The sequence below is a fragment of the Ceratotherium simum genome, chromosome 6 (assembly GCF_057802395.1).
Source record: "Ceratotherium simum simum isolate JZ-2026a chromosome 6, ASM5780239v1, whole genome shotgun sequence".
Classification (NCBI taxonomy): Eukaryota; Metazoa; Chordata; class Mammalia; order Perissodactyla; family Rhinocerotidae; genus Ceratotherium; species Ceratotherium simum.
The window spans coordinates 400,679-417,034 of NC_141905.1; the positions used below are offsets into that span (position 1 = coordinate 400,679).

Below are 16,356 nucleotides of genomic sequence, written 5' to 3' on the forward strand. Positions count from 1 at the left end.
GACAGCCTGGTCACCGGATGTGAGGGAGGCCTGTGGTCAGAGATGTGGCTGCAATGACCAGGCCTGGTCAGCCTCTGTAGAACTGTCTGTGAAATGAACATCTAAGGGTTTGGGGGAGGGAATGATGGGATCAGATTTTCATTCTAGACTGGGGCTGGAGCTCGAGAGAGACTAAGTCTGGTGATAAACACATTCCATGGCCAGTGCACAGACAACATCTAAGGAAGCAGGAGCGGCTGAGGCCTCAGAGAGCCTGTGGAGATGAGGGGGGTGAAGAGGGGCTTAAGTGTGGAGTCCGGGAAGAGCGGCAACACTTATAGGGAGGATAGTCTGTGAGAGGAGTAGGGTTTGCCATATGCGGTCCTTCCTGAGTGGGCAAATAGGAGAGGAGAGCCAAGAGAACAGTGCTCCATGAAGAAGGAGAGAGCCGCTGGGTCAGACAAGGGCAGAAAGCCTCCTCCCCTCCCCCAGCACACACAGCGGTGGCTCCATGAGCTCAGAGTTCAGCCAACTGCCCCTAGGTGGCAGTGTGCGCACGCTGCAGCAGCTGCCCGGGAAAGCTCCCCAGGGATGGCCAGGCTCTCCCAGGAGACCAGCTAAAAGCCACAGAACTGTGAGGACAGGGAGAGGCCTTGGTGATGCCTGCAGCACCCACCTGAGCTCTGCTCTCCTCCCTCCCTGGGGGGTCCTATCAGGGTCCTTCTTGGCAGGACCTAAGCACAGAGGTCCCAGGGACTTAGCAGACCCCCAAATTTCTGTGTTCCTGACTCTCCCGGGGCACAGTCTTGGGTGGGAGATTGAGACAAACGGGGACTCAGGTCTGGACATAAAGCCGACAGTTCTGGTCTTTTAGTCACTTATGGGCTGAGGGACTCCCTCTCTCTGAGCCCCCTTTCCACATCTATTTCACCAATGCAGAGTTTGTGAGGGCTAGGTCACGTGAGATCATTCCAGAAGAAACACTCTTCACACTGTCAAGTGACTTTCACATTTGTGTGTAACCCATAGTTCCCTGAGTGGACACGGCTTTTAGGGGCAGACCTGGGGTTTAGCCCAGGCATTCTGACTCATGGGTCCTCGCTCTCAACCTCTCTGATCTGCTCCCTCTTTCTGATGCTTTGTCTGGCCACATCTGGGGTTTCCTTCCTTGGCAAAATCATCTTCTCCCATCTGGAGTAACTACAGTATGGTAGACTCGAGACAGTCAGGGAAGCAAGGGCCCTGGGAGGTCACTGACTGAACAACCTTCCTCTCTCTCCCACCTTCAGTTCACGGATGTGACAGCTGAGGTGAGGGATGAGGGGACTCCTTGCCACCATCACCTGTTAACACAGCCTTAGCCTCCATCATTAAAGTGTGCTCCACTGTGTCTTATGCTCACACACAGGCCCCATCACAAATCTTTACAGTCTTGTAGAAGACACCTTCTGAGGGCAGAGGTCTCATGGCTGAGGCTGCAGATGCAAAGAGCAAGAGGCCCTTGGAAGTTTGCAGATTCTTTAAAATAGATTGTTCGGGAACAAATAGGGCAGGCATTGGGTGACAGGCCAAGGAATCAATTTCTTTTCTGTTCACCTGTCCCCAGGGCTCCCTGACCTCTTTTTCAAGAAAGGCAGAATCAATGCAAAACTGAGCTTGGAGTGAAAGGTCTACCAGAGATGGCACCTGGCTCATTGTCAGCGCCTGCATCCCGAGTCCTGCCATACATTCATATGGTTACTCATCCTCACACTGGCCTCTTGGGCCATTGATTCCTTCATTCCATCTCGAACATCCACTTTCATGGATACATCCCTCTGTCTGACAACAGCCGTGTGCAACCATACCTGTCTTCTAAAGTCATTGAGGGTCTTCCAGCCCCCACCCCCCTCTTCTACTTTCTCCCCATCTACTAGCCTCTCCAGCTGTCACTTCTCTCCCCTACTGGCCAAGACTCATGATATAACACCTCAAGTGCTTTATTTCCAATATTCTTGAATCCTCTGCACCATTGTTTTTTTATCGTGCCTTCCTGGCAAAACTCCAAACCTCAGTCAATTGTACTGTTTGTGCTCTCTGGCCTGTACATGCCCCAGCTGCTGCGTACTGATGAAGAAGGCTGTGTAATCTGAGATGTTACTCTGACTTGGAGTGTCCATTCTCGGCTAAGCTCTCAATCCTTCCCCAAACCCTTCTGCTTGGTCCTCCTCAGAAGCTTCCTTCACTGTCTCCTAAGTTTCTCTGAAATCCTTGGGTCCCACCAACTCCCACTTACCTTCAGCAGGTGACCATTCCTTCTATTTCCAGAAAAAATGGAAGCCTTCACTCAGGAACCCCCACAAAATCCACAAACATCTTCACTCTCAGCTTTTCCTCCTTCCTCTTGTCTCCATGGAGGCCCATCTGTCCTCCAGTCTTCGGCTGCCCTCTTGTTCTGAACCCCAATCCTTCCCACGTTCTTCAGCAAGCGTCATCTCTCTTTTCCTCCAGACTCTTCAATCTCTCCTTTTCTACTGCCTCTTCCCTTTATCGTTTAAACATATTCAAGTCTCTCCTTTCTTAAAAATAAAATTCTCTCCCTTAACCCCTCATCATCTTCCAGTTAACAACCTCTCTCTCATCTTCATTTACTCTTTGGAACATTGTTAACTGCTTTGACCCAACTATTCCACTGAAACAGCTCTCTGAAGCTGCCAACGCCAATGGTCACTCTTCAGCCTAGTCTTGCTGACACTCTCTGCAGCACTGAAAACCAGGGATCACTCCTTCCTTCCTGAAGCATTCGTTTCCCTGGACTTCCACACACACCACCCTTCTGGCTTTGCTCCTTCCTCACTGGCCGCTCTTTCTCAGTCTCCTCGGTCCCTCTCCTCTTTCTCTTCCTGATCTTCTCCAATTTTGTGTTCATTAAGATTCTGTCCTTGGTCCTCTTCCTTCTCATCTCCCAATCCCAGGATCATTTCCTCTACTCCCATGGTTTTAATTATCATCCATGTGCTGCTTTCTCAATATCCATTCTCCTCTTCTTTCTCTCAAATAGGCTTGGAGACCTAATTTTTTAAAATTACATTTCACAGCCTCCCTTGGAGCTAAGGCTTTCCATGTGACCAGACTTGGCCAATGAGGCATAAGCAGCCAGTCTGTGGGGATTTGGGGGAAAGTTTTGCTTTCTAATACAGTCATGTGCCACATAACAACAATTCAGTCAATGACGGACTGCATATACGGCAGTGGTTCCATAAGATGAGTACCATGTAGCCTGGGTGTGTAGTAGGCTATACCATCTAGATTTGTGTAAGTACACTCTGTGAGGTTTGCACAATGACAAGATTGCCTAATGCCGTATTTCTCAGACGTATCCCTGTCGTTAAGTGATGCGTGGCTGTACAGGTGCTGCTCCTTCATCCTTTTTGCTCTTGCTTCTGTCTGTCTGGAATGCAGGTGGGAAGCTGGAGCTGGAGCAACCACTGTATGACCACAAGCTGACTCCGGGGATGAAAGCTTCCCAGTAAGAAGAGCTGGAGCAGGCCTCCTGAGTGGACCCGGGGTCTGAATGACACTGTGGAGCTGCTGACCAGCCTTGCTCTGCTTACCTTTTGACTTTTCATTATGTCAGAGTTTTTCAATAACTACAGCAACAAAACCCATTTGGTTAAAGCAACGTAGTTGGATGGCTGTTACAGGAGTTGAACACTATCTCTAATTAATACAACTCCCAAATTTATATCTTCTGCTTAGATGTCTGTCCTGAACTCCAGACAACAAATTGAGCCTCTCTCCTCTGTCCAGGGACACTTCAAATGGAAGGAGGTCCATGTTGTCACCTCTCACCAAACATACGCACACACAGGGTCACTCGGATTCCTTGTCTCAGTGAATAGCATCACTGTCTGTGCAGCCAGAATATGACGTCTCTTTATTTCTCATCTTCCCATCCAATTACTCACCCCTTGATTCTATGTCCTAAATGTGTCTTGAATCCGTTCACCTCTTTCCTTTTCCTTATCATCTCCTTCCTGAACCATTACAAGTTTCCTTCCTAACTGTTCTTTACCCCAATCTTGCTCCCTCCAATCCACTCTTGCTACTGCAGCCTTAAGGGTCTTCCAGAAGGACAAATGTATAACAATGTTACTATTCTGCCTAAAGCCTTTCAGTGACTGCTTAGGGCCTAAGGAATACGAGGCATATAAAATTCTGCCAGGATTTATGATGCTGGTCAAGCACAAGCCACCCCTTCTTTGGCGTGGGTGCTGCTCCACTGACCACAGGGATGGACATGCGACCCAGACCTGGTCCAATTACGGAATTCTCTCTCTCTCTCCACAGTGATTGGTCCAGGAATTGGCATATGACCAGAGCTGGACTAACTGGAGTCCTTCCTTGGGGTGTTCATAGCAACTTAGAGTGTAGGGTTTTCGTCAGTCACATCTCCAACATGGGGCAAACTCTGAGCACCAGGAGAGACAGAGGGAGGGGCTCCTGATCTGAGTGGACTGAAAGATCAGCCCCCAGTGTCCAGAGTCAATCTGGTTTCAAGGCTTCTTTTGATTCTGTGAGCAACCTGATATCCTCCCGGTCACCTTCCCTCCTTTGGCCTAAGCTAGTTTGAGTGGGTTTTCTCACTTCCAACCAAAACGTTGTGGTGACTAACGAAATCGTGAGGATCCTCGGTAGTCTGGCCCTAATAAGGCAGCATTCCCAGATAACAAATAGAGTTCCTTGCACCTTACATGATGTTTTACAAATGTTTTCTCATTCGATTCTTACTATAAGCTTGTGAGGGGGGTTTTATTGTTATCTTGACTTTACAGATAAGAAAACTAGGGTCAGAGATGTAAACTTTCTGCTCAAGATCAAGAGGCTGGGAATTAGGAGAGCGTGAATTCCAAAGTCCCCTTTCTGCTCAAGCTCCTTCCCCATGCCCACCCCCGGCCTGCACACGCACAGAAGGTGCTGCAAGTGTGCTGCAGAGTGGTGCCCAGGACGAGCAAGACCAGCCCCAGGACTGGGACGGGACCAGGGCAGAGGGGAAGGAGGAAGTCAGAGAAAGAGAAAGGCCAGGCTCTTCCATCTAAAACTTTATTTGGAGCCAACTCCAGGTCCAGGAAAAGGAGAAGAAACTCAGCTTCTTTCTTTTCCTCCTTCCTGTCCTGCTTTTTGTCCCTGTAATCCACTCCTCAGGCTTGTGGTCGGCTCTACTATTCAGCTGTATTTTTGGCAATGACAATTCTAGGGTTAGCCTGGAAACTAAGTCACAATACAGCCCTTTTATGAGTTGGGACTGTCCATCTCTCAATTCTTTTTATTTTCCAATAAAGGAAAATAAAATGGGCCTGCTCTTCTTTGACTGGCCCTGAAGCCACCCCACGTTTCTGTCAAAATGGGTCAAATAAAGCTTTGCGGGTCTCTCACGGCAGCTGGCAATGGCAGGTGAGTGTCATAAGCAACTGTTGAGAGAGGCTCGGTTGGGGGTGGGGTGGAAGCATGCTGGCTTTGTGGGCATTTCCCTCACCCTCTTCATGCCCTGTGCAGTGTGGCCAACTAGTCCAGAAAGGAGCTGCGATCCAGAGGCTGCTCAGGGGGGCAGGACCTCCAACATTGTCTAGACCATGGTTCACTAAGTTGCTTCACCCTCTCCTTCCTCCTTGCTCCATGTTCACGACCTCCTTCGCATGCAGGATTAAGCAGAAAGCGTCAGGTGTGAACGATCATCTCTCCAATCCCAACCTTCCCTGGAAACATCTTCTCTGCTTCCACACCCCTCTTTACAATGGTGGAGGTATCTTCTATCAGAGGGTCCCCTCCATCAGTGCCCATAGCCCACCTCCTCTCCCCTTTTCTTCAGAATCATCACTTCTGCCTTCTCTCCTGGATAACTCCTGTCACTGCAAAGCTGCTCTAGGAACTTCCGTATTTTAACAAAACCCTCTGTATTCTAACAAAAGTTAAAATTAGATGAGGTTACAAGCACCAGAAAACAGAGGATTAAACAAGAAGGAAATTTATTCCTTTTTTTCATATATAAAGTGAAGAGATAGGTAGCCCGGGGCAGGAATGGTGGCTCCCTAAACATTAGGAACCCAGATTTATTCTAATTTGTTCCACCAACATCCTCAACACATGGCTTCTGCTTCCAAGTCCAATATGGCTGCTTGAGTGTCAGCTACATATTTACACACTCCAGGGAGAAGGAAAGAGCGATGGCTAAGGAAAGCATACCATTTCCCTTTAAAGCTGGTTCTCAGAAGCTGCATGTGAACACCTCCACTTACTTCCTGTTGCTGGAACTGCGTCATATGACTATACCTAGCTGCAAGGGAGTCTGAGAAACTTGCTTTTATTCTGGAAAGCCATGTGGCCAGCTAGAAATTCTATGATGAAGGAAGAGGGGGAGAATGGCTATTAGGATCATCTAGCAATCTCTGCCAAAGACTCCTACGATTCCACACTCCCTTCTAGAGCCCTCCCAGTTCTCTGCCCCCTGTTAGACAAGCTGTGCAAACGTGATAGCTCTACCACAGCCTGGCTCCCACCCTATGACTCCAGGGACACTGCCCTTCCCACGTTTACCAATGACTTCCCTGTTGCCAGAGTGAATGGATCCTTCCCTGTCCTCATTGTATCTGATTTCTAAGTAGCATCTAACACAGCTGACCACTCCTTTCTGGCAGCACTTTCCTTCCCTAGTCTCTGGGATATAGCACTCTCCCGGTTCTCTGCTTCCCTCCCCAGCCTCTCCTTCTCAGTCTTCCTTCCTGCTCTGGCTCCCGTCTGACTCCTCCGGGTCCCTCTTGAGCCCTCTCTTCCTCTGCATCCACCTCCTCACTCTAAGCCAGTTCCTCAGATCCCATGGCCTTTACCATCTTTAAGATGATGTGTCCCAAAGCCCCACCCCAGCCCAGGCCTTTCTTCTGAGCTCCTGGTGACTGGACAATCAAACTGGATCTCTGACAGGCATCTCAAACTCAACGTGGCTAAAACAGAATGCCTGATGTTCCTCCCCGGAGCTGGAGCCCCTTTCCTCCAGGCTACCCCATCCAGTAAATGAGGCACTGTCCACCCACTTACTCCAGCGAGAAATCGGAGAGTTACCTTTGGTTTCTCCATTGCCTTCCCCACACCCATCCTATCATTGTGTCAAGTCCACATCCAAGACAGCATCTCTCAACCACTCATCTTAGCATGGCCACCAATTCCGTCCAAACTGCCATTATCTTTGGCCTGGGCTGCCACAACAGTCTAATTGTCTCCTTGCTTTTATTTTGGCCTGCCACCCACCCAATTTATTCTTCACACAGCAGTAAATCAGAACACGTTAGTCTTCTGCATAAAATTCTTCAATGGTTTAATACAAAGTTTCCATTCCTAGACAGTCTTGCAAGCCCTGGCCCCCTGCCCACCTCCCCTCTTCATCCTGGCTCCCTACTCCAGCCACAGTGGTTTTCTTTCAGCATCTCCACACATCGGGATTACCTTTTTCAAGGCCTCCCACATACTGCTCTCCACCTGATGTCTCCACCCTGCTTTCCCCAAGGCTATCTCCTCACTGTTTTGACTTCAGTTTGAACAGTCACCTCCTCAAAGACACTTTCCCTGACTGCTCCATCTAAAGTAGCTCTTATTCCCTATCCCAGCCCGTTTTTGCCCCAGCATTTACTTCAACTTGCAATTATTTGTCTTCTCCACTAAAAATAAACTTTATGGAGCAACAGGCCTCAGCTGTCTTGTTTACTCATTTATATCCAAACAGGGCCTGGCACAGATCAGGCACTCCATCAAGCACTCACTGTCTGCTGAAGGGGGACTGGATGGACAGGTGCCCCAAGGAGGTCCTTGAGCTGCCAGGGGTCACAGACAGGCTGCATCCCCCTTAATAAAGAAACTGGGCATGGACTGAACAGTCTCCTTTTCAAGATCTCCTCCTTACACTGGACTTAACCTGTTGGTTCCTTGTGCTAGAATGTGGTGCAACTAGCTTCCTGACCCAGTTTTAACGGATCCTTGTTTCCTGTTGCCCAGCAAAGCAGACCCCCTAGCCCTCCTCCACCTGAATGAGATTAAAAGTCGGGAGTGTGCCTGCGCCTCACTTTATAGACAGGCGGGCTGAGACCACACAGGTCAGCCTTTGTACCACCAGAACCCAGCCGACGGTGTGAACACCCCTCCACTACGGCCGTCCCTCGAGCCTCTTCCCTCCCCCTCAAGAATCCTCCCAGCCATCTCCTCAGGAAGAAGGTGAGGCACATGTCTCAGCAGGCGGTCCAAAGAAAGCTCGGTATTTTTAGCACCAAGGCTGGAAGGAGCGAGTCCTGACCGCCCGGTTTGCAAAGAAACACAAAAATGTTAATTTTCTATCCTTCTCTGGAAGCCTCTCCCCACTCCAGCCTCTAGGGCCTGGCAGGAACGCCTTCTCTTTTCAATACAGCCATTTTTTCTAATCCTGCACCCACCTCTACCCGGTCACCCCGTCTCCCTGGGAATGTGGGCTCCCCTCGCTCCCACAAATCGCGCTTCTGGCTCAGGACAAGCAGGGTCAGAAGCAAGGCCAGCGCGCCATCCGCGCAGCGCGCCGCCACCAGCGCTCGGGCGGGTCCAGGCTGGGCGCGCGCACAAGACGGCGCACCGGCGGTCCCCGCCTCCGGCCCCGCCCGAAGCGGGCCAAAGGGGCGGGCCGGGACCACGCCCCACGGGAGGCGGGGCGCGGGGGCGGAGGCGGTGACCAGACCGCGCGCGTGGGGGTGCGCGGAGGGGCGGGCCAGGCGCGCGGGGGAGCGGGGCGGGGCCGCATCGCGCGGCGCAGGGAGGTGGTGCCCGCCCCGCCCCGCCCCGCGCTCGGACGCCGGAGTCGCGCCCTCTCGCCCCGCGCCGCCCAACTTGCTCCAACTTCCTCGGCCGTGCGGGGCCGCGGTCGCGCCGGTGAGTGGAGTGCGGAGCCCGCCGGAGCGCCGGGCCTGGCCCCGTATTGTCTGAGGCCGCCCCCCGAGCGTCCTCCGGGGACGGGGACTTCTCCCGGGTCCGGTGCGGCCCCTCGGGCTCCCTCTCCTGCCCCGGGGCGGCCTGCGGGCGGCGCTGGCTTTGTCTGCCGGGATCGCCGCGGGGGCGGGAGGCCTGGGCGCGGACCCGCGGAGCAGGACTCGGGCCCGGGCGGGGAGGGAGCAGCGGCGGGAGACCCGGCGGTCGTGCGGGGTGCTGTCGCCCTCGCCCTGTCCGTGTTCCCGGACGAGTGCCCGGGCCGGGCGGGAATGGGGCGCTCGGGGGGGGGGGGCCGGACCGCCGCGGGTCGGGTTCTGCCGCCTGTCCCCAGCTGCGACCCTGGGGTGGGCGCTCTTTGGGCTCCGTCACGGCCCCTCGGCAGCCGGAGCTCGGGCCGGGGGTGGAGGGTGGTGCGGACTATGGGGCGGTCCCCTCCTCGCCCCGCCGTAGGTGTGCTCCCAGCCGCCCGCCCCCGCGGTGCGTTCTCCTCTGGCCTGCACGCGTTTGGGGCGGCCGGAGTTTGAGTAAGTGGTGACCCAGCTCCTCCGTGTCGGTCGTTTGGTGTTGTGCTTGGCAGCAGAGCCTGACTCCTGCCCCAACTGGCGCTTCCATTGAGTGCGGTCTGTGGCTACGGGGTGGGCTCGTTCCGGGCCAGTGCTTCTTCCGGGGAGGGCTAGGGGTGCGTGTGGGTGGGGTGTGTGTGTGTGTGTGTGTGTGTAGAGACTTTGGCCCTGGGACCGTTGGGACACTCTCTAAGGGGACTTGAAGTTGGTGTCAGGTAGAAGCGATCCTTGCTGTGGGGACGGGGTGGGGGGGTGGTGGTGGTCGTGGGCTCTGGTCCTGGCCTGGCTGCCTCTCGGAGGGTGAGCGCGCCGGTATCCAGTCGTCTTGGGCCGTGCATGCAGGCCGTGTATTGGAGCCTCTGCAGCTATGCTCTCTCTAGTGGTCCGCTGTCTAGGGGTCTTCCCTTCTGAGATGGAGGTTGCCCTTGGGCTGATAGGACGGGGTGGAGCTGCCTGCCAGATCCTCAGAAGTAGCCTCCCCCTCCCCCTTGACCTCACAGGAGAACTTAGTGCCTGCTAAGTGTTTGGGCCCCCGTTACCTATCTATGAAGGGAGACCTGGAGCCTAGGCCATTAGATCACCCCTAGCATCCCTGAATTCCTTCTACATTCGGCCAGCCCCATGGTTGGTGGAGTCGCCATTCTTCCTAGGGATCCTCCTGGGCCTTGGCACCCTCAGAATGAAGCCCATACTTCATCTCGGCCTTGCATGCCCTTCCAGCTCCTCTCAGCTGTCTCCAAGCTTTGTCCTCTCCCGAGGATCCTTCTTGTCTGGGAGACAGGACTTGAAGCTGGGGCCACTGGAGGGTTTTTCCCCTCCCTTCTTATTTGCATTATCTTCTGTTGCACTCCACCTTTAGTTGGAGAATTTCTTGATATCTCCATCTCCACATCTCTGAACTCTACTGCTTGGACCACGAAATGTGGTCTTCAATTCATTCAACAAAGCATGATTGGAAGTCTGTGGGGTGCCAGTGCTGTTGGCACAGCCTGACTGGCTGTGAGCTCTGTGTGGTCTTGGAGGCCAGGCTGGACGTGTAGCAGGTGCTCAGTGGTGGTGACTGATCTGAGCTTGGTCTCAGCTTAGCAGCGTTATTCAGGCAAACAAGAGTCTGAGCCCACGGGTGTTTCTAGAGTTTGTGTATGCCTCTGGGAGGATGGGGCTGCAGAAGGGCTGGCCACCCAGGGAAGTTCCTCCTTGACCAGCTGGGCAGCTGTGCTAATCTCTGAGGACAGGTGAGGGTGCCTCCCTTCCCATGTTCGGGAGTGGGAGGACAAAGCTCAGGCCCCGTGTGGGAGGGTGGTGGTAGTGGAGTAGGGAGTTCAGGAAGTCCTGTTCTGGAAACATTTCCTGAGACCTCACTCTAGGCCACCAGGGCTAGGAATTTGACTTGTTACTTGTTTAAACATCAACCAATGTAGAGCTCGGTTTGGTGGTGCCGACAGAGTGCCGTTATGCCAGTCCTGGGGAACCTTTGCTGGGTTTAAAGTGCGCTGGAGGTTGTGGACAAGCATACAGCAATCGTGCAGGAAGTTTGAGAGCATAGTCATAGTGAGTTTGTTGAGACTTGGACCAAGCACTATTCTAGGAGCTTTGCTTGTATGAACTGATTTAACCCTTCAAACAGGACAATGTGGTAGATTGTGCTAACATCCCATTTTACAGATGAGGAACTGTGGCCTAGAGGGTCACAGAGTGAGTTGCTCAAGGTCCCAGTGGGAGCGGGTGTCCTCATTTCTGATTTAGACAATGCCTTCCTGTTAAAGTCAATTCGTACGAGGAGCACGCCTGGCCCACAGCAGAACTAGTAAGTCGTTCAGTGCAGTCCCTCATCACCCCTGCTTCTGAAAGCATGTCCTCTGTCTGGGAGCATGGAGGGGCCCCTGAACCCCTGCCCGTTGGCTGGAGATGGAGCTTTTGTCTCCCTAAGGCCAGGGAATGGGAAGACTAGCACTACCGTGGGAAGACTGAGGAGGGAGTCACTGCCTGTATCTGTCTGGGTAGATCAGGGTTTGCTGTGCTAACCATCCCCAAATCTCAGAGGCTTAAAGCAACAGAGGTTTATTTCTTGCTCACACTACATCCATTGCATATCTGCTTTACGTTCTCACTGTAGGACCCCTGCTGATTAATTGGAACCTTCCTGGTCACTTGGACAGAGGGGCAGAGAGTATGATGACTCTCACCTTGGCTCCTAAAGTTTCCACCCGGAAATGGCATTTCACTGGGCAGAGCAGTCCGATGGCCATACTTACTACAGAGTGAGGGGGAGACAGCCCACCACCTGCTGCCCCTGTGCCTCCCTCTGTGACTTTTTCCCAAGGTCTGGGTCCGGGTGTCACAGGTTTTTGTGTCACCAGAAACCTCAATTGTAAATTAAAGAAACGCTGCGTAGGTTACAGATGAATTGAGATGTGAGTTGAAGGGCCGAGGTATGGTGGACAAGAATGGTGTGAGGGCAGTGAGGCTCCTCTGGCCCTGGGCGAGTTCCTTGAGTGTCTGGGGTCTGCTTTCACTCATTCATTCATTCATTCATTCGTGGGCCCCAGGACTAGTGGTGAGTCCCAGGGATTCTTGTTAAGCCTGTGTTCAGCGTCTGGCCTGTGCTAGGGGCTGTGAGCTGGCATGATGATCCCTGTTTCCTGCTGCTGGGTCCTGGTGACCTTTAAAGAGGGATATGAATGCCCTGGGAAGGGAAGCAGGCCCCTGCTGCCCCTCACTGCCCTGCAGCTGACCCTGGACTTCCTGGACTTCCCGTGCTCCACCTGTATGTGGCTCATAGGGGCAGCCGCCTTTCCTAGAAGCAGGAGCAGGGACAGGCACTCCTGTAGGCCTTGCCCTTCCCCTTCCATTTCTGGGACTCTGGGGTGAGCTTGCAGGCCGAGGGGTGTGGACAGGACAGGTGGTGAGGTTCCTAAAGGGTGGAAGCTCAAGGAGGACAGGCTTGAGTGTGGGGCTGGGGTGGTCTCTGGCCTGTGGGAGAGGGTAGAACCCCTTTGCTAATTACATTTTTCCACTCGGGCCACCCTTGCAGGATGTTAAAGAGCCGGCCACACTATGGACCTTCCTTTTGTGCTTTAGGTCAGACCAAGAGCTTCAAGAGACCAAGACCTCCTTGGTCTCTGGTGGCTTCCAGCAGGCCAGGAAGCACTGGTGGAGGTGGTGAGACCCCAGGTTCTGCCTTGTGGTTAACTCAGTGTCGTGTCATATTTCCTCATTTTTCAGGGCCTCTGCTTTCCCACCTGGAGTAGAGGGAGAGGTGATGGTGGTCTGTGACGGCAGCCTACTTGCGGCTGGTGATCAAGACCCTGGGGATTGTGTAGACCAGTGACTGGAGAACCTTTGGTCCTGGTGGGTGCCAGCGTCCCCCGTCTGTCTTATCTTCCATTGTCGCAATGTCCTTGGACTGAGGCAGCGTGGGCTGTTCATAACGTCCCCACATCCATTTTCTAACCTAACAGCATATTTGTTGGTTCAGACAAGAGCGAGTGGTTGTGTTGGAACAGCACAGGGCCTGGCCTGTGGGAAGTTCAGTGCCTCTGATGGTCAGATGTGAAGGCGAGGAATGTTGTCCAGCTCGTAGAGTGGACAGTGGTGAGGCCAGCTTTCGCGTTGTGTCTGCTTTCCAGCTGATTGACCTAGACAGTCTTTGATTGTTTTTTTTCCCTCCTGGACCTGGTGTTCTCTGTAAAGTGAAAAGAGTGCCCTTCCTGTCTTTCTGGACTCCCGTGAAGCGTAAGTGCCTGCTTCAGGTTGGGGAGCAGCGTGTGAAGCCCCTGGGTTGGGCTTGGTGCCCCCGTTTGGGTGTGCTGCCGTCACAGGGACAGCTCTTAGCAAGTGGTCACCAGCAGCTGAATCTGGGAGCCCCACTTCTCAGGCTTGGTGGGGTTGGGTGGGGCCGGGCTGGGCTGTGCTGTGCTCTGCTATGGTTTTTCTCTCAGAGGCAGTAGGCCTGGTCCTCTGAGCTTAAGTGGGCCTGGGCAGGCTGGAGTTAAAACCTTTCACTTACTGAGGTCTGTTCTGCCTCTTTCTCTGAGCAGCGGGGAGAAGGCTTAGAGCCCTGGTGTCCATCAGCTAGATAGCTGGAGGGACCAGCCCCTCCCCTCTGGGCCCTGTCAGCCTTGCGACGTGGCTGAGAGCCATGGTGACTGGCTCTACAGTGGCCTTGGGGATCCTGGGTAAGAGGTGAGCTGGTGGTGCTGCCACAGACTCTGTTCCCTGGAATTGGGGGAGCTGTGGCTGGGCTTTCCTGCGGCAGTGAGGTTCAGGGAGGGGCCAGGACAAGGGGCTGGGCAGGGGTTGAGCCTGAGGAGAGGTTTGTGAGCCTCCTCCCTGGGTTTTCCCTGACTGTGTGTGCCAGCTGTGGGGCCTGTGCTGATCTCCTCTGCAGGGCCCAGGGAGCATTAGAAAAAGAGGTTTGAGGAATTCCTAGTTCTAACATCCCGGAGAGGGGCCCTCACAGCAGCTGGAGTTAAGTGAGTGTCCCCTGAATATCTTCCACCTACGCCCTGAGGTCTGAGTGAGAAGCCTGGGAGGGCGGGGGCTGCAGCATATCCCAGGATGCACGGTCCCAAGGCAGGCTCTTGTGCGTAAAGCATCAAGCCTGCTGGGGCTTCAGGAGGTCTGGGCGTGTTGTAGAGTGACAAGTGGGCATAAGGAAGACGGCCACCTCAGCTTCAGATTTGGGCCTCCTGGGGAGGGGTGGCTGGGCCCACATGCACTGCAGCAGTTCAGGCCATGGTGTGAACTTGCGGCTTGCGGCTGCAGAAGTGTGTTGATCCTCGATCTGGGGCGCCCACTCATCTGTGCTCAGACCCTGCTCCTTCGGTGCCTCCTGGCTGCCGCCACCAGCTGCGCTACGGAGAGACTCTGGTTGTCCACTGAGTGACCATTGCCATGAGGAGACCCTGTTTCCTCGCCAGGTCCCTAATGTCTGGCCAACCTGTGGATTGGCTCTCTGGTTTCACCCTTCACCCCTCTGCCAGGCAGACACGGTGTGTCCCTGGGGCTCGAAGGGGGAGGCCAGCCCCAGCCCCAGACCAGGTGGTTCTCACACTCTGGGTAAGGAGTCTGGGGAGACTTCGAGCTCCTCATCGTTAAAGGAAAAGTTATCCTGACACGTGTTAAAACATAAGGCAGACTTTACTCAGGACTGTTGCAGTAGGTATAAGGACTACTCCAGTGGGGTTTTGCAGTAGGGGAGAGAGAATGGGCTCACCCCCAAATACAACAAGGACAGGTGGGGATTTATAGCCAAGGAGCCAGAGGTGTGCAGGTCGATGGATGGAAGGTTTCTAAGAGGATAGGGTAAATTCTTTGCTAACTGACCTAACAGGATTCTTGTTGAAGGCAGGCTAAGGTGATCAGATATTACCTGGGGGTATTTCACTAGGAGGATGAGGAATTCAGTCATACATGGAGGGTGATCAGATATGGAGGGTGGGGAATCCTGGTTAAACTGATTTAGCAGGATTCTTGCTAAAACTGGACTCTACAAGGACAAAGACAGAAACCCAAGATCAGGCTTAGTGGGCCCCGAGGAGCCTAAGTTTGTCTGGGGAGAGCCTTTTTGTCAGTATCCCAAGGCTGGCTGTGGCCTGGGGGTCTTGCCCGTGGTTCTTGCACTGGCCTGAGCTCGTCAGCACTCATACTTGTTTCTCAGGAGTGATGTGACTCCTTGTGGGAATCTCTCCCTTGGTTCCGGAAATCCTAGTCCTTTTCGGCATCTGCTGGCTCCTTGTCCCTTGGCTCCCTCACTCCCAGCTGGCTGGACTGCCCTTCTGCACCCAGGACATAGCGTGGACCCGGGGGCGCCTCCGTTCCCTGCGGCCCACCCACGCTGGCTCCTGTTGCTGAATCTGTTGGGTGCTGGACCACAGACAGCCCTCCCAATGCTTGACCCTCTTTCCTTGGTCTCTGTACCTTGTCTTTCCTGCTCTTCCCATCCTAGGCAAACCAGTCTGATGACTTTATGGCTCTCTCCCTCTTCCACAGCTGAGGGACTGGTGGGAGGGAGGTGCTGTGGGAGATCTCCGCCCCTGCCTGGAAGGCAGGCCCCTGGCGGGAGCACCCCAGCTGCTTTCCCCTGTCTAAGGCTTTCTGATCCCTGCTGTGTGCAGCCCACTTTGTTCCTCCTCCTCCATTTGGGAGGCTCCTCCTGTGTTCTGTCTGCCCCTCCTCTCTCTTTGGTCACACCCTGCACAAATGACCCTGATTCATGTGTCTCCTGCTCCTGTTTTCAACAGCCAGCTTTTTACAAACCAGGCCACCCGCTATTGTGAGAAAAAACTGTGTGTGAGGAAAACCTGCTGGCTGCGGGTGGGGGCCTTCCCCACTTCCCGAAGGCTCCACAGCCAGCTTCCACCCCTGCAGGGAACAGTGGTGGTGACAGCCTGGCTCTGTGTGGCCATCCTGCCTGCCACAGTCATTGTCTCCTGTTGTCCTAGCTGCTTCCTGGGAAATACAAGTAGTGGTATAAACACAAATAAGTTTTGTGGGGTCATGTCATCAGAAGAATCGGTGGTTCCTGAGGGAGCAAGGAGGAGGGCGTGACATGTACCCAGGTGTGGGTGGGCGGGCAGGTTCTGTCCAGGGCCCCTCTGGGTCAGCGTAGTCCTGAAGCTGTCTCTGTGGGAAGACAGACAGACAGAGGGTTGTGGGATTCTGAGCAAGAGCTGCCGAGGGCTTGCGCGGGGCCCGTGAGAGGGGCAGGACCTCATTCCCAGCAGCTGAGGTAGGAGAACGTCAAGTGCCAGCAGGATTCTGCTTGATGTGAAATCTCATTTGTGCTCCTTACTCCTGGGGCTACCTGTTGAGCAGTGAGCAGTCATCTGAAAGC

At 53.9% G+C, this 16,356-nt stretch overlaps 1 protein-coding gene across 2 annotated transcripts in view; it reads left to right on the top strand.

Moving 5' to 3' along the window:
- Positions 1-8,773: 8,773 nt before the first annotated feature.
- TSPAN14 (tetraspanin 14) overlaps positions 8,774-16,356 on the top strand; it is a 58,935-nt gene continuing 51,352 nt past the window's right edge. For both annotated transcript variants that reach the window (XM_004432492.3, XM_087431776.1), the window contains exon 1: positions 8,774-8,898. The gene's annotated coding sequence lies outside the window, so the exon portion shown is untranslated. The remainder of the gene's footprint in view (positions 8,899-16,356) is intronic.